Below are 18,501 nucleotides of genomic sequence, written 5' to 3' on the forward strand. Positions count from 1 at the left end.
GTCCTACACAGCAGCTATCCATAACTTGCATTACTCAGAACTTTTCCTCAGGCTTCCATCACACTTTTAGCTTTCTCTTGACAGAACAGCTTTGTCCTTGGGGCGAGAACGATCCTTCATTCTCACTTACAGAACAGCTTTCTATTTGTCACACGCCTTTCTACTTGTATACTAACTCACTCCACTTGGTGTCAAAACAGTCACCACAACACTCAGCGTCATGTCAGCCCAGGGCACCAGCTTCTGCTGATTGACACCTTCCCCTGGCACCCAGGACCCCCAATCTTATCAAGTCAGACAAGCTATGGTGACACTGCGGAATGTAAGGTGCACACACTCTGTGGGGCACAACACAATAAAAACAATAGCCTCCTAATGTGGTTATATTATAGAGACAATTGTTATTAACTTAATTGCACTATTTGTGCTACCCTTAGGTGGTTTGAAGGAGCGGTCACTAGATCAGTTACATCATACTTTGGAATGCACAGTATTGGCCGTATGACCTTCATATGAGTTGTTGTTGTTTTTTTGCTCCAGAAAGCTCCAGAAAAAGTTCTTGTTGCTGGTCCTGCTAATATGATGTAGGCAACAATGGCATTGGTCCTCTGGTACAGAAACTGCAATGATGCTGGTCCTCTTGAAAATAAAGTACACATTGACACTAGTCCTCTGCCTTACTGAGAGGCCACAATTACATATTTCCTCTCCCTTACTGAGAAGCCGCAGTGACATTGGTCTCCTCTCTTGCTAAGAAGCCACAGTGACATTGATCTCCTTCCTTACTGAGAGGTCACAATGACATTGATCTCCTTCCTTACTGAGAGGTCACAATGACATTGGTCTCCTCCCTTACTGAGAGAACACAATGACACTGGTCTCCTCCCTTACTGAGAGGTCACAATGACATTGGTCCCCTCCCTTACTGAGAGGTCACAATGACATTGGTCACCTCCCTTACTGAGAGGTCACAATGACATTGGTCTCCTCCCTTACTGAGAGAACACATTGACACTGGTCTCCTCCCTTACTGAGAGGTCACAATGACACTGGTCTCCTCCCTTACTGAGAGGTCACAATGACACTGGTCCCCTCCCTTACTAAGAGGTCACAATGACATTGGTCACCTCCCTTACTGAGAGGTCACAATGACACTGGTCTCCTCCCTTACTGAGAGGTCACAATGACATTGGTCACCTCCCTTACTGAGAGGTCACAATGACACTGGTCTCCTCCCTTACTGAGAGGTCACAATGACATTGGTCTCCTCCCTTACTGAGGTCACAATGACACTGGTCTCCTCCCTTACTGAGAGGTCACAATGACACTGGTCTCCTCCCTTACTGAGAGGTCACAATGACACTGGTCCCCTCCCTTACTGAGAGGTCACAATGACATTGGTCCCCTCCCTTACTGAGAGAACACAATGACACTGGTCTCCTCCCTTACTGAGGTCACAATGACACTGGTCTCCTCCCTTACTGAGAGAACACAATGACATTGGTCACCTCCCTTACTGAGAGAACACAATGACACTGGTCTCCTCCCTTACTGAGAGAACACAATGACACTGGTCTCCTCCCTTACTGAGAGGTCACAATGACATTGGTCCTCTCCCTTACTGAGGTCACAATGACACTGGTCCCCTCCCTTACTGAGAGGTCACAATGACATTGGTCACCTCCCTTACTGAGAGGTCACAATGACATTGGTCCTCTCCTTTACTGAGGTCACAATGACACTGGTCCTCTCCCTTACTGAGAGGTCACAATGACATTGGTCTCCTCCCTTACTGAGGTCACAATGACATTGGTCACCTCCCTTACTGAGAGGTCACAATGACATTGGTCACCTCCCTTACTGAGAGGTCACAATGACATTGGTCCTCTCCCTTACTGAGGTCACAATGACACTGGTCCTCTCCCTTACTGAGAGGTCCCAATGACATTGGTCCCCTCCCTTACTGAGGTCACAATGACATTGGTCACCTGCCTTACTGAGGTCACAATGACATTGGTCACCTCCCTTACTGAGAGGTCACAATGACATTGGTCCACTCCCTTACTGAGAGGTCACAATGACATTGGTCACCTCCCTTACTGAGAGGTCACAATGACACTGGTCACCTCCCTTACTGAGAGGTCACAATGACATTGGTCACCTCCCTTACTGAGAGGTCACAATGACACTGGTCTCCTCCCTTACTGAGAGGTCACAATGACATTGGTCTCCTCCCTTACTGAGAGGTCACAATGACACTGGTCTCCTCCCTTACTGAGAGAACACAATGACACTGGTCTCCTCCCTTACTGAGAGGTCACAATGACACTGGTCTCCTCCCTTACTGAGAGGTCACAATGACACTGGTCTCCTCCCTTACTGAGAGGTCACAATGACATTGGTCTCCTCCCTTACTGAGGTCACAATGACACTGGTCTCCTCCCTTACTGAGAGGCCACAATGACATTGGTCTCCTCCCTTACTGAGAGGTCACAATGACACTGGTCCCCTCCCTTACTGAGAGGTCACAATGACATTGGTCCCCTCCCTTACTGAGAGAACACAATGACACTGGTCTCCTCCCTTACTGAGGTCACAATGACACTGGTCTCCTCCCTTACTGAGAGGTCACAATGACATTGGTCCTCTCCCTTACTGAGGTCACAATGACACTGGTTCCCTCCCTTACTGAGAGGTCACAATGACATTGGTCACCTCCCTTACTGAGAGGTCACAATGACATTGGTCTCCTCCCTTACTGAGAGGTCACAATGACATTGGTCCTCTCCCTTACTGAGGTCACAATGACACTGGTCCTCTCCCTTACTGAGAGGTCCCAATGACATTGGTCCCCTCCCTTACTGAGGTCACAATGACATTGGTCACCTGCCTTACTGAGGTCACAATGACATTGGTCACCTCCCTTACTGAGAGGTCACAATGACATTGGTCCACTCCCTTACTGAGAGGTCACAATGACATTGGTCACCTCCCTTACTGAGAGGTCACAATGACACTGGTCACCTCCCTTACTGAGAGGTCACAATGACATTGGTCACCTCCCTTACTGAGAGGTCACAATGACACTGGTCCCCTCCCTTACTGAGGTCACAATGACATTGCTCTCCTGCCTTATGGATATGTGCACACTGAAGAATTCTTGTGCATAATTTGCCGTGGATTACGCCGCTTGTCCTTGCGCACTCCCGCTTCACTCTCCGCCCATCCTATAGACTCCATTCTATGCTCAGGCAGATTCCACCGTCCGCCCAAAGAATGGACATGTCTGCAGCAAGTAATCCGCGAGAATTCCTCAGTGTGCACACACATACCCTAAGGCTGGGTTCACATTCCGTTTTTGCAATCCATTTTTTTCATCTGTTTTTCTTTTGCAAAAAACTGATGAAAAACTGATGAAGAAAACCAGATGCTACTGTGTGCACCCGTCTTGATCCGTTTTTCCATTGACTTCCATTATAAAAAAAAAAAAACGGATCCTTTTTTTAGCGCACATAGAAACCTGGTCGACCAAATTTTTGTGTCCGTCAAAAAAAACAGCCATTTTGATGTTTTTTGTTTTTTTCTTTATAATGGGAGTCAATGGAAAAACGGTTAAAAATGGATGTGCACAGTAGCATCCGTTTTTTTTCATCAGTTTGTTTTTCATCAGTTTTTTGCGAAAAAAAAGGATGAAAAAAAAACAGATTGCAAGAACGTAGTGCCCTCTTAATTTTTAAATGTAATTTTAAAAAAAAACTTTTGACATGCTGTAGAGACTTCTAAAGTTTTGATTGATTGAGATTTGGATGTTCAGACCCCCACTTATCACTGGAACCAGTGGGGTAAAGTACATTCTCTCCTTGCTCTGACCTTGCAGCAGAACATTGAGTTCTATAGACGTCTGGGCCAGCCTCCTGCAGCAAGACGTGGAGAGAAGCACTCAGCTGGGTGCTTCTCCCCAGTGCTTCTAGCCATCAGTGGTAGTCCGAGCACTCAGATCCTGTCTAATCGAAACTTTTCACATGTCTCTACAACATATAAAAAGGTTTTTTTTATTTTTATAATGACGGGTACACTTTAAACTGCGATTTCTCTTGTACAGGTCCAGTGGGAATAGATCTGTATCCGTTCTGTGCATTTTTCACCATTACCAAGATAATGGTTATAAATAGGTTTATCTTCAGAATCTTTTACAAACCAATGTCTGTTCTCTAGATAGGCCTATATTATATTGTGCATTATATATCATTACAATAACCTTTAATATTATAAAAAATGTGCCGATGCTGTAATAAAAGGCTTGCTAAATCCGAAACCACCTTGTATGTAAATGTGCATTGTGTACCTGGGCCACCCCCGATTTCTTAAGGTTGAAATAAATCAGTCCAGATGACATTATCTTCTTAAGGAGCGTCATCGTTTGGGGCAGCCGTTTCCTTCCTGATTGTTACAAGAGCTCTATTTTCTTTTTCCAGTTCATGCTATTGACCTGACATAAAAACTTTTCTCTCTCCATTGCATGGCCTTTGTGATGCATATGGCCTTTTTTGTCTTCTATTGTTCAGACTGTGACAGAGTGTTGCCCGTCTTGTGTGCGGGGAGCAGGTTACTGCATTGTTTGTGTAAATATGTAGTGCTGCGTGCAACCCCCTGCAGAAGGTATTTATTATGCTCAAGACAGACGCCGACCCTGACAACTGCCCTGACCCCCAGCAGATGGTACTGCAGCATTGCCACTGGCCTGGAACTAACAGCATATGCCAGCTCTCATTGTTTGCATTATACGTCCAGGCCAAGCCGTGTGCCCTCCATGACTAAGCAGCTGTATATACAGTACAGCCTGCCAAAAATCTAACTGCCAGATCAGTACTCTGAAAACTAAGCCGCAGTAAAGTGGAATTGATATACTCCTCCTTTCAGTGGTACAGTGACCATAGGATATTATGGGGACACTCGGAGGAAAAAAAAAGTCTGCAAAAATTCTTGAAAAAGTTTTTAAAAAGTTAATGTTACTATCAATGCTATCATTGAGAAAAGAATGTCGCACTTACTTTGATTATTGATGGGAAATAAGAATTGCATAGACTTTATTTGTTGCTGTGAGTTATGACGCATAGTAAATGTTCGGTTTCCTGGAAGTAGCTCGATGCCCCTTACAGTAAATTACTTGCAATATCCATAATGTTCCAGCATTAGATCCTGTTGAAACTGAAAACAGAATGTATAAGAGGCAATGCAGCCCACATCCTGAAAGTGATCACTCACTGATGAACAGATCATAATGGAGTCTGCTGGTCACGAGTGCACGAGCCATGGCCAAGTTCACTGTTGGCAAGAACAGCCAATAAATATTCTCCAGGAGCCCATCAATTCTAGCCGCTGCCAGATTGTCATTCTTGGCACATACACAAAACATTTCAGGGATAATCGATCTTTTTTGATGCATTTGCACAATTTGTTTTCTGGCTTTCACTTTTTAGACTAAAAAGGTGTGAAAAAGTTACAAATGTGTTAAAGCGTACCTGTCACAATGTAAACTTTTCAACTTTCGCATGCAGGCGCCTCTGACAACTGAAATTCGGATTGCCCTGGAAAGTCCCACATATCGGCGAGTTCTGTACACAAGCCTTATTAGGCTAGAATAGAACACATGGCATATTTCCACAGCAACCCGAACTTTTGACGTCCGCTGCTTCTGCACATGCAAGATAAAAAGTCTACAGGTACACTTTAATGTGTTATATAAGCCACCAGTATGGGATATATATGTGGTTTACCTAGTTTTATACCTCTAGAGTTTCACGTTTCACTTATATTGGCTATGACTCCTCTGGTGTTATAAATCCTAATAAAATATTCTGAGAAAGTATGCATTGCACCATATAGGACAATTAAAAGGGACTCTGCTTTAGACAGTCCTTACTTCCCTTGACAATAAGCTAATCACAAAGTGTCCTCCCATTGGGACTCCCAGTGATCAGGGGTAATCTGGGGCTAATGTGTTTAGTTCCCCTGCAGCGCCACCACAGGGGAAATTCTACATTACACAATCCACATTCAAATCAATTAGTTCTCTGTATAACTGAATTCCCCACTAGGGTATATAAAATGGATCTTGGAAACCTTATCTTTATCCCTTTAAATGCCATTGTCCTTAAAAAAAGAATGAATGTATAGCACAATTTCAGAGGCAGCAGTATCATAGAATAGAGGACATTATGGTGCAGTACTGAGCAGTGTAAGTTGTGAATACAACACATGGGTGAAAGAGTAAGGGCATGAAACAATAACCTGCATTGATGTAGAAACTGCATTGTAGACTTGTGCCAATGGATGTTGCCGCACCATTGGTTACATCCTGCACCTATTGGATGTCTTGCGAAATGGTTACCATAGGGAAGAAGTGGAGTAAAGACAGATTGAATTGAGAGTAAATGATCTGTGCAGGAGAAAAAGAGAAGTGGCCTTTTAGTTCAATATGATATATTACAAAGTATCTTATATTCATCTTTTCCATTAATTTAGGCAAAGTTTTTGCAGGTGACTTTAACCCCTTAAGGACAGAGCCTGAAATGGCCTTAATGACAGAGACAAATTTTATGAAAATGACCTGTGTCACTTTAGTCATTAATAACTTCAGGATGCTTTTACCTATCCGGCTGATTCTGAGATTGTTTTCTCGTGACATATGGTACTTTACATTTCTGGTAAATTGGAGTCGAGTTTATAATGCATATTTATGAAAAAACCCCAAATAACATGAAAAATTGTGAAAAAATGCATTTTTCCAACTTTGAAACTTTTTTGCTTATACAGAAAGTGGTTATACCACATAAATTATATATTAAATAGCATTAGCAACATGTCTACTTTATGTTGGCGGCATTTAGTAAACGATCTTTCATTTTTTTAGACAATAGAAAGCTTAAAGTGTCACTGTCGTAAAAAATTTTTTTGCAGAAATCAATAGTCCAGGCGATTTTAAGAAACTTTGTAATTGGGTTTATTATCCGAAAAATGCATTTTTATCATGAAAAAGCAGTTTGAAGCTCTCCCCCCTGTCTTCATTGTTCTCCTATGGAGAGAGCTAAAGAAAAGACCAAAACAGGACAACAAAGAGTTAATCTACAAATCTCTCACGGGATATCTCCTGTGACCATCACCAGTGACCCCTCTGAGCTCGGATTACAGCTGTCACCCAGCTCCGTGCCTGTAATCCTCTGTTATCTGCTTTCTGCTGCCGGCTAACTCCCTCCTTCCTCCTCCCCCCTCCCCTCTCCCTAGAGCAGACAGGGTACGACTCCTGCAACAAGTCACAATTTTCAGATTTTTCAGAGTGGATGAAAAAGAGGAAGGAGGGGGGGACCTGGGAAAAGGCTTTTTACATGCAGATAATGGCAGATTTGGCTAATAAACCCAATTACAAAGTTTCTTAAAATCGCCTGGACTATTGATTTCTGCAAAAAAAAATAAAAAATACGATAGTGACTCTTTAAAACATTAGCAAAATTCCAAATTTTCAGTAAAATTTCAAAATCAGATATTTTTAGGGACCTGTTCAGGTTTGCCTTAAAGTGTATTTGAGGGGCCTGTATGTTAGAAAGCCCCACAAAGCACCCCATTTCAGAAACTGCACCCCCCAAACTCTGCAAAAGCACATCCAGCAAGTGTTTTAACCCTTTAGGAGAGTCACAGAAATAAAAGCTAAGTGTGTAAGAAATTTGAAAATTTTAATTTTCTGTGCAGAGATTTTATTGTAATCCAATATTTTTCATATTTATAAACTTATTACCAGAGAAATTTACCCCAATATTGATTGCCCCGTTTCTGCAGTTTATAGAAATTTATTTGACGCAACCACAAGCCTCAGATACAAAGGAGCGCCTAGTGAATTTCAATGGCTCCGTTATATTTGGTCATTTCTGACTTTACCACTTCAGGTTGGCAGAGGCTCTGGGGTGCCAAAACCTAAAAAGCACCCCTAAAGGGACACCATTTAGAAAACTAGACCACTCAAGGAATGTAACAAGGGGTGCGGTGAGCATCTGGACCCCACAGGTGCTTCACAGATTTTCAGAACAATGTGGCATGAAAAAAGAAAAATGTATTTTTTACACTATAACGTTGTTCTAGCCTTCAGTTTTTCATTTTCACAATGGGATAAAAAGAAAAAAAAAACACAAAGCGTGTAGCGCAGTTTCTCCCGAGTACAGAAATACCCCACATGTGGCGATAAAGTGCCAAGCGGGCGCAGGACGAGCCTCCAAAGGGAAGGAGCGCCCATTGGCCTTTGCAAGCTGGATTTTACTGGAATGGATTTCAAGGGCCATGTCGCATTTACAGAGCCCTCGTGCTGCCAAGACACTTGAAACCCCCCACAAGTGACCCCATTCTGGAAACTACACCCCTCAAGGAATCTAACAAGGGGTGCAGTGAGCATATGAACCCCACTGGTGACGGGCACAAATGTGGAACAATGTTACGTGAAAGGGAAATTTTTCATTTTTTCACTTTCACCGCACAAATGTGCCTGTCATCAAGGGGTCCATATCCTCACTGCACCCCTTGTTAGATTCCTTGAGGGGTGTAATTTCCAGAATGGGGTCACTTGTGGGGGGTTTCCAGTGTTTTGGCAGCACGAGGGCTCTGTAAATGCGACATGGCGTTCATCATCCATTCTGGCCGAATCCAGCCTCCAAAATCCAAATGGCGCTCCTTCCCTTCGGAGGCTTGCCCTGCGCCCACATGGCGCTTTATGTCCACATGTGGGGTATTTACGGACTCGGGGGAAATTGCTCTACACATTTTGTGTGTTTTTTTCTCTTTTAACCCCTTGTGAAAATAATAAATTCAAGGCTAGACCAACATTATAGTGTAAAAAATGTAATATTTCATTTTCACGCCACATTGTTCCATATTTGTGCCCGTCACCAGTGGGGTCCATATGCTCACTACACCCCTTGTTACATTCCCTAAGGGGTGTAATTTCCATAATGGGGTCACTAGTGGGGGGTTTCAACGGTCTTGGAAACACAGGGGCCTTTTAAATGCAACATGGCCCTCGAAATTCATTCCATTCCAAATCCAGCCTCCAAAAACCAAATGGCGCTCCTTCCCTTTGGAGGCTTACCCTGCACCCGCATGGCGCTTTATGTCCACATGTCGGGTATTTTCATACTCAGGGGAAATTGCTCTACACATTTTGTGTTTTTTTTCCATCTTTTAACCCCTTGTGAAAATGAAAAAATCAAGACAAGATCAATGATTTAGTGTAAAAATTAAGCATTTTTTACTCTAAATATTGGTCTAGCCTTGATTTTTCCCATTTCCACAAGAGGTTAAAAAAGAAAATGAACACAAAACGTGTAGAGTAATTTCTCCTGAGTACGAAAATACCCCATATGTGGGCATAATGTGCCATATGGGCACAGGGCAAGTCACCAAAGGGACAGAGCGCCATTTAGATGCTGGAATGGAGGATGGAGGCCATGTCGCAATTACAAAGCTCCTGTGCTGCCAGAACTGTAGAAACCCCCCACAAGTGACCCCATTATGGAAACTACACCCCATAAGGAATCTAACAAGGGGTGCAGTGAGCATATGGACCCCACTGGTGACGGGCAAATTTGTCGAACATGTGCCAGGAAAATACCTCAGCATTCAGCGGCGTTAGGGCGAATAAAAAGAAAATTGGGAAAAAAAAACCTTTTTACCCCAAATCAAATGATCAGTGTATAATATACACTGATCAGCCGCTAGGGGGCAGTAGAATGGAGCTGGTGGAGATGGCCGAAGATGGGGGCGACGGAAAAGCCCGAAGAGGCGAAGATTCCCGACGAAGACCGAACGAACGCGGAAGTGGCGGCGACGAGGAGAAGAGGACGCGCGGGACCGCGAATCTTCGTTCCGGAGGCCAGGATCAGGTGAGTATGGTACACCTGCACCACACACACCTGTTCTGCACCCCTCAGCTACCTAGCTGAGGGGTGCAGAACTCGGCCGGACACTTTTTAACTGTTAGATCGCCGTGATGGGCCAGCCGGTACTGGCCGGGCAATCGTGAGGGTGGCACCGGCGCCATCTTTGTTGGGGACACTAATGGCGATTGGTGCTGTCCCGGGCAGCACCAATCGCCATTGCTTTCCAGGTCACCGGGTCATCGATGACCCGGAAAGCTGTATTCAGCTGCTATCGGCTGATCTGTATTGATCAGCCGATAACAGCGATCGTCGGCACGGGGGGGGGGGGGGTTTAATCACCCCCCGTGCCGACGAGCAGAGATGGCCTGCTATACATTATAGCAAACCATCTTCCCCGATCGCTGTGTGTGAACACACAGCGAGCGGGGAATATCGGCCGTAAATTTACGCCCTGGTGCAGTAAGTACCAGGCTGCGAGGGCGTAAATTTACGCCCGATGTCGTTAAGGGGTTAAGAAACTTTGTCATTAGGTTTACAAGGCACATATGCCATTATCTGCATTCAAAAAGACTTTCCCAAGGCCCCCCCCCTTCTCTCATTCACTGCTCATTATCAGGAAATCTTGACTCTTTTACATCAGTCAAACCCTGTGTAATCTATGGAGAGGGGAGGGGGAGATTAGTTGCCAGCAGAGAGTAGAGAACAAAGGATTACACAGTGGAAGCTGTGTGAAAGCCGGTATTCAGAGGTCAGAGAAGTCAGTGCTGACTTCAGATGAGATAGCCCGGTGATGTAGCTGTAAATTAACTCTTTGTTTTCCTGTTTTGGGGCCTCCAGCCATCCCCTCTCCATAGAAAACCATTAAGACAGAAGGAAGAGCTTCAAACTGCTTTTTCATGATAAAAATGCATTTTTCGCCTAATAAACCCAATTTCAAAGTTTCTAAAAATCGCCTGTACCTGCAAAAAAAATAAAATTAAAAAAATTAAACAACAGAGACACTTTAAACCTATGTGTGTGCAGGTGGCTTGGCTCTACTTGGCTCTTCTAAAAAGGGTTAATAAAAAGTCATAAGTACAGAAACTATGATGATGGGTATGGTGGAGATTCCTTTTCGAGCTAGTGCTCCATTACTATATTAAATTAATAAGGCAGGGTTCACACTACGTTTTTGCAATCCGTTTTTTTTTTTTAAACATACACCAAAACATAGTTGACCACATTTTTGAGTACATTAAAAAAACAGATGCGTTTTGATCCATTTTTTAAAATAATGGGAGTCAATGGGAAAACGGATGCAAAAATGGATGAAAAAACAGATTGCAAAAAACGTAGTGGGAACCCATCCTAACTGGATAGCTTCTAAATGCTGGAAAACTTTACTGCACATCCAATTGACAAGTTAGTTACAATCTGAAAGCCACTTGGAATCACATCTAGTAGATGTTGACCACTAACTCATAGAGTCAAGGGTTAAACAATCCCCACAATTTCATATAAAGATGTAATAACATGTAATTCTAAACAATAGTGTATACAGGACTGCCAGAATTAAACACATAGGGGGAGATTTATCATACTGGAGTAAAGTAGAATTATCTTAATTGCCCCCGGCAACCAATCAGATTCCACCTTTCATTTTTCAAAGAGTCTGTGAGGAATGAAAGTGGAATCTGATTGGTTGCTAGGGGCAACTGAGCCAGTTTCAATTCTCACCATGTTTGATAAATCTCCCCCATACGGCCAAACTACCTAGTGACAGCCAAGTGCTCACATAGCCAGCCAAAGGTTTACCTGCAGTATTTGATATCCAGCAATTTCATAAATTACATATATAAGGGGGTTGTTGCAATGGTTACTTTTTGATATTTTTTTTTTTTTTTTTTTTTAGATATTGGAATTGGACTTAATGTGTGTGGAAGTAGCTACATGAAGGGCTGCCAGGGCTGCAGGGGCTGTTTTACTACATTGGTGGGCCCAGTGCACAGCCTTCAAGAGTGACCCCCCCCCCCCCCCCCCCCCGCGCATGTTATCAGAATAGGAGCTCCACATACAGTATAATGTACTTAAAGTGCCCCCACACTGTATTAAGAGCCCCGATACATACAGTAGTTACCTTATAACACTATTTCCACCATACAGTGATTATATATTACATGAAAACTGCACTGAACAAAACAGAAAGATATCACCAATGTTACCATTACATAATACCGTCACACCATGACCCTTATCACTACAAACCTATATCAGAATGCAGTTACATCCAGTGACTTACAGGGGGCGTCTTCTCAGAATCAGAATCTGTCACCTTTTGTTTTTCGCTCCATCCAGCGTGGGCCACCATGATGTCTCCCCTGGCTGTGAATCTTCTCTCCAGAATCTGCCAGACAAATATTTAAGGCTCCAACACATACAGTTGTTAGGTCCCTTGTACCCGTATATAGTAGTTACACCCCTCTTTACCCTTATATAGTAGTTACACCCCTCTGTGCCCCTATATAGTAGTTACACCCCTCTGAGCCCCAATAGCTTTAAGGTGTCCCTGTGGTATATAGACCCCCATGTGCTCCCCCAGTTATATACAGCCCTCCTGTGCGCTCCCCCAGTAATATATAGCTCCCCTGTGCACTCCCCAGTAGTATACAGCCCTCCTGTGCACTCCCTAGTAGTATATAGCCCCCTGTACGCTCTCCCCAGTAGTATATAGCCCCCCTGTGCACTCCCCAGTAGTATATAGGCCCCCTGTGCGCTCCGCCAGTAGTATATAGCTCCACTGTGTGCTCCCCAGTAGTATATAGCCCATCTGTGCGCTCCACCAGTAGTATATCACCCATCTGTGCGCTCCCCCAAAAATATATAGCCCCCCTGTGTGCAACCTCAATAGTATATAGCCCCCCTGTTTGCTCCCTCAATAGTTTATAGCCCCCTGTGTGCTCCCTCAATAGTATATAGCCCCCCTGTGCGCTCCCTTAATAGTATATAGCCCCCCTGTGCACCCCCTCAATAGTTTATAGCCCCCCTGTGCGCTCCCCAGTAGTATATAGCCCCCCTGTGCGCTTCCCAATAGTATATAGCCCCCCCCCCCCTCAATAGTATTTAGCCCCCCTGTGCGCTCTCGCCGGCGCTCCAGTGACGTTAGGCGCCGACACCAGAGGGAGAGTGTGGCCTCTTGTGACCGCAGGAAGTGCGGCCACAAGAGTGACTGACAGGGAGGGAGCCATTGGCTCTCTCTCTGTCAGTGCTGCTGCTGAAGGTACGAGCCCTCATAGCTACAATGTACAGCGTAGCAGCGGGCGGGGGGGGGTCTACAGGGGCCCCATGGATGGGTAAGTAGATTACCCATCCATGGCGCTCCCCCCTGACAGGCTGGTGGCCGGGGCCCTGTGCGACCGCACTGATCGCACATAGCAATGGCCGGCCTGCTGGGGGGGGGGGGGGCTTTAACCAGTGGGCCCATACACATGCACCTTTGACCCTCTGTTTAAAGCGGCCCTGCCCCAGTGATGGATGGAAGTGGATGACTGGCAGCAGCCAAAATGGTTATGAATAAAGTTTTAATGCAACAAAAATAATAATTCTATTTTATTATACTATTTTTACTATGTTACTGACTAATAGGTCTATTCAGTTTTGCTCTTTTTACTCTGTCTGGGCATGAAAAAGTTTGTGAAGTTTTAATACATGGGGAGGCGCACTAAACCTTTGCCCTTGTTGAAACAATGCCAAGTTTCATCCCTGTTTAATTCAGCAAATTCCAACTCCCACCTCTTGTATAACATATAGTAAATGCTATGATGGTAAATATATCATAATTCTGTCAGTACAGATGTCCTGATGATACCAACAGGGAGGAGTGAGCAAACATTGGCTGCTCACATCCTTACTGCAGCAGTGGCCTATAATGGCATATGCAACAGGAGAGAATGACTGCACCAGAACTCTATAACATGGTGCCATATATACAAAGGATCAGCTGATCGCAGCAGCTCCAGCTTCAGAAACCCCCAATAGTCAATTGTAGACAGCCAAATGAATAGCCAACCATGTAATACATTGTAAAGCATTGAAAGTATTTATGAAGTAATCTCTTTTGTTCCTCAGAGAATAGGCATTTGACTTCAAGACTGCCATCAATGATGTCAACAGGTCCTAAAATGACAAATGTGAAGAGATTGCCTTTACGAGACAACCCCTATAACGTGTATAGCTATATAAAATGCAACGTCCATTTTGGTGCTACTCTTACATAAGACACACTTCATGCACACCTAAATACATATATGTGTTGTCTGAATGTTGTTTCTATTTCCTTTGTTAATTGATGATACTAGAAATGGTGTTCCCGGATGCCGTCCTGCAGGATTGATGGCGTCAGGCAGTAAGGTCAGTTGTTCTGGTGCCCTGTACTTGATGTTGCACCTCAGCATCTCTAGGTGGGGCTGAAATACATCTATATAAATGTTCCCAGAACCTAGGGTGAGCATATGCACAGTGAGGATCATAGGTGACAAGAAGCAAGATGATGCACCTAAAGGGGGACTGTACCAAGAGGACACCAACAGTTACACATGGTAAAGACTTTGAACTGTATTACCCACAGAGTGACCATGGAGCACAGTCTAGCCAAATGCAAGTGATGGTCATAAATCTACAATCATATAGGAAAAGAGACCGGCACTACTTAATAAAAAGCTTTGCGGGTCAATCAGACTAAAACGGGGTGCTCACTCTCACTTGATGGGTAGACATAATCCAGTAAGAAAATCAGAGGGCACTCACCATTCAGTCAGTAGAAGCACAGTAGTTGCGAACCAGCTGTCACTCATTAGATCGTCTTGCACGATCCCCCAAGGGCCCCCAAGACCTCTAAAGGTTCAAGGGCAATGCCATAGAAATGACTGGTGCAAACCCATAAGTAAAGTCAAGGCAAGATATTCTGTGGTAGCCTATGTCTCTTCAACTTTTAAAGACCAAAATGGTTTGGGCACCGGCTGCACAGGCAATATTTCTGCCCCTAGTTAGGTCGAGTAAATGAAGCATATACTTGCAGATGATATATAAAGATGCTTCAATAACTAATGCATACTGGATAAAATGACAAGTTGTGGAAAAAAAACTTAAATCTCTTAACCAGAAAAAGCTAAAGTAATAAAACTCTCAATATGTTTAACTAAACATTAACCCTTACATTACTTTGGACAATCTCTCATTGAAGTAAATGGCTTCCACATCTTGGCTGAACCTTCCTGAATAAAAGATTTTGGCGGCTAAACAAAATAACACACATTTGGCCTAAATCTAAGAGTTGCAGACATTACTTTAAAGTTTAGCTATTAGTGGGTTCAAATGCAGCCCCCTATTATTAGATACCTAATAAGCTGCAATCAGGGCCACTTTAACCAGAGGGCACATGGTGCACGTGCACTGGGCCCACTGGTTAAAGGGGCCCCCCCCCCAGCAGGCCGGCCGTTGCTATGTGCGACCAGTGCGGTCGCACAGGGCTCCGGCCACCAGCCTGTCAGGGGGGAGCGCCATGGATGGGTAATCTACTTACCCCTCCATGGCGCCCCCTGCAGGGCCCCCCCGTCCGCCGCTGCCCCCGCTTGCCCGCTGCTGCTGCGGCGCTTCAGCAGCAGCGATACTGACAGAGAGAGAGCCATTGGCTCCCTTCCTGTCAGTCACTCTTGTGGCCGCACTCTCCCTCTAGCGCCCGACGTCACTGGAGCGTCGGCGGGAGGGTAAGGGGAGTGCAGCCTCTTGTGACCGCAGGAAGTGCGGCCACAAGAGGGAAGAGAAGAGGAACGCATGGACCTAGGTGAGTAAGTGTTTGTTTTTTTCAATGTTATATGGGGGAGCGCATATACTATGGGGGAGCACAGGGGGCTATATACTATGGGGTAGCACAGGGGGGCTATATACTATGGGGGAGCACAGGGGGCTATATACTATGGGGGTGCACAGGGGAGCTATATACTATGGGGGAGCACAGGGGGCTATATACTATGGGGGAGCACAGGGGGCTATATACTATGGGGGGGCACAGGGGAGCTATATACTATGGGGGTGCACAGGGGAGCTATATACTATGGGGGTGCACAGGGGAGCTATTTACTATGGGGGAGCACAGGGGGCTATATACTATGGGGGAGCACATGGGGCTATATACTATGGGGGAGCACAGGGGAGCTATATACTATGGGGGAGCACAGGGGAGCTATATACTATGGGGGAGCACAGGGGGCTATATACTATAGGGGAGCTATATACTATGGGGGAGAGCACAGGGGGCTATATACTATGGGGGAGCACAGGGGGCTATATACTATGGGGGAGCACATGGGGCTATATACTATGGGGGAGCATAGGGGAGCTATATACTATGGGGGAGCACAGGGGAGCTATATATTATGGGGGAGCACAGGGGGCTATATACTATGGGGGAGCACAGGGGAGCTATATACTATGGGGGAGCACAGGGGGCTATATACTATGGGGGAGCACAGGGGAGCTATATACTATGGGGGAGCACAGGGGAGCTATATACTATGGGGGAGCACAGGGGAGCTATATACACTATGGGGGAGCACAGGGGAGCTATATACTATGGGGGAGCACAGGGGGCTATATACTATGGGGGAGCACAGGGGGGCTATATACTATGGGGCAGCACAGGGGAGCTATATACTATGGGGGAGCACAGGGGAGCTATATACTACTGGGGAGCAAAGGGGGCTATATACTACTGGGGAGAACAGGGGGCTATATACTATGCGGGAGCACAGGGGGCTATATACTATGGGGGAGCACAGGGGAGCTATATACTACTGGGGAGCACAGGGGGCTATATACTATGGGGGAGCACAGGGGGCTATATACTATGGGGGAGCACAGGGGAGCTATATACTACTGGGGAGCACGGGGGCTATATACTACTGGGGAGCACAGGGGGCTATATACTATGGGGGAGCACAGGGGGCTATATACTATGGGTAAGCACAGGGGGCTATATACTATTGGGGAGCACAGGGATCTATATACTATAAGGGAGAGCACAGGGGGGCTATATACTACTGGGGGGAGAGCACAGGGGGGCTATGTACTATTGGGGGAGAGCACAGGGGGGCTATATACTATTGTGGGAGAGCACATGGGGGCTATATACTATTGTGGGAGAGCATAGCGGGGCTATATACTATTGGAGAGCACAGGGGGGCTATATACTATTGTGGGAGAGCACAGGGGGGCTATATACTATTGTGGGAGAGCACAGGGGGGCTATATACTACTGGGGAGAGTGCACAGGGGGGCTATATACTAATGGGGGAGCGCACAGGAGGGCTGTATATAACTGGAAGAGCACATGAGGGTCTATATACTACAGGGACACCTTAAAACTATGGAGGCACAGAGGGGTGTAACTATGTAGGGGTACAGAGGGGTGTAACTACTGTATAGGGGTACAAGGGACCTAACTACTGTATGTGTTGGAGCCTAAAATATTTGCCTGGCAGATTCTGGAGAGAAGATTCACAACCAGGGGAAGACTTCAAGGTGGCCCAGGCTGGATGGAGAGAAAAAGAAAAGGTGACAGACTCTGATCAGAGAAGACGCCCCCGGTGAGTCACTGGATGTAACTGCACTCTGTTATAGGGTTGTAGTGTTAGGGGTCATGATGTGGCGGTATTATGTAATGGTATCATTGGTGATATCTTTCTGTTTTGTTTAGTGCAGTTTTAATGTAATATGTAATCACTGTATGGTGGAAATAGTGTTATAAGGTAACTACTGTATGTATTGGGGCTCTTGATACAGTGTGGGGGCAAATTCAGTACATTATACAATGTGCCGAAAGGGAAGGGAGTGGGCACTCTTGAGGGCTGTGCACTGGGCCCACCAATGTATTAAAACGGCCCTGGCTGCAATGTGTTTATACTTGACTGATGCCTAGACTATTTTAAAGGGAATGTGTCATCCAGGTTTTTAACTGGTTTATACTGAAACATTTTCTCCTGTTTCTGTTTCTCCTGAGATATGCTTTACATCAGCTACGTGGGTGCTTGGATAAAATAGTCTGGAGCTGAATCATTGACTTCTATGGGAGAGTTTTCTAGGCATCCCCTGTGACCAGTGCAAAGGTCAATGTGGAGGAAGATGAAGAAAGTGAGTTGTGACCATCACCTATTGAGAATTGTGGACCATTTATCATCTGTGAGAGGTGTCCTCTTTCATTGTAATTCTGTCTATGATGATAAAGAGGAGACTGCTGAAAGTTAGCTCTCCGAAACATGAAGTGTCATTTTATTTTTAGGCTTAGTAGGCACAATGAAATCAACAAGAGCACAGGATTATTTTAACATACAGAAAGTAAAATGGAAAAAAAAACTTCATCAGACGGCATTTCCAGCGACCTATCTTTCAGGGAACAAAAGGATCTAATAGCTAAAATCCTATGTGGCCAATCTTTCTCTCTCACCAAAGGTCCTGCGATACACTAAAGGTAGCCATGCAACTTTGATAACTGATGGATGAACTCCTGCCTAGCCCCTATCCTCTCCATACACAAAAACGTTCGGCTTTA

General features: G+C 45.1%; 1 long non-coding RNA gene across 1 annotated transcript in view; it reads left to right on the top strand.

Moving 5' to 3' along the window:
- The window catches only part of LOC138796792 (uncharacterized), a 132,860-nt gene extending 114,749 nt beyond the window's left edge, over positions 1–18,111 (top strand). The window contains exon 3 of the long non-coding RNA XR_011363820.1: positions 17,953–18,111. This is a non-coding gene — a long non-coding RNA (uncharacterized lncRNA). The remainder of the gene's footprint in view (positions 1–17,952) is intronic.
- The last annotated feature ends 390 nt before the right edge of the window (positions 18,112–18,501 follow it).

This window comes from Dendropsophus ebraccatus, chromosome 7, assembly GCF_027789765.1.
Source record: "Dendropsophus ebraccatus isolate aDenEbr1 chromosome 7, aDenEbr1.pat, whole genome shotgun sequence".
Taxonomy (NCBI): domain Eukaryota; kingdom Metazoa; phylum Chordata; class Amphibia; order Anura; family Hylidae; genus Dendropsophus; species Dendropsophus ebraccatus.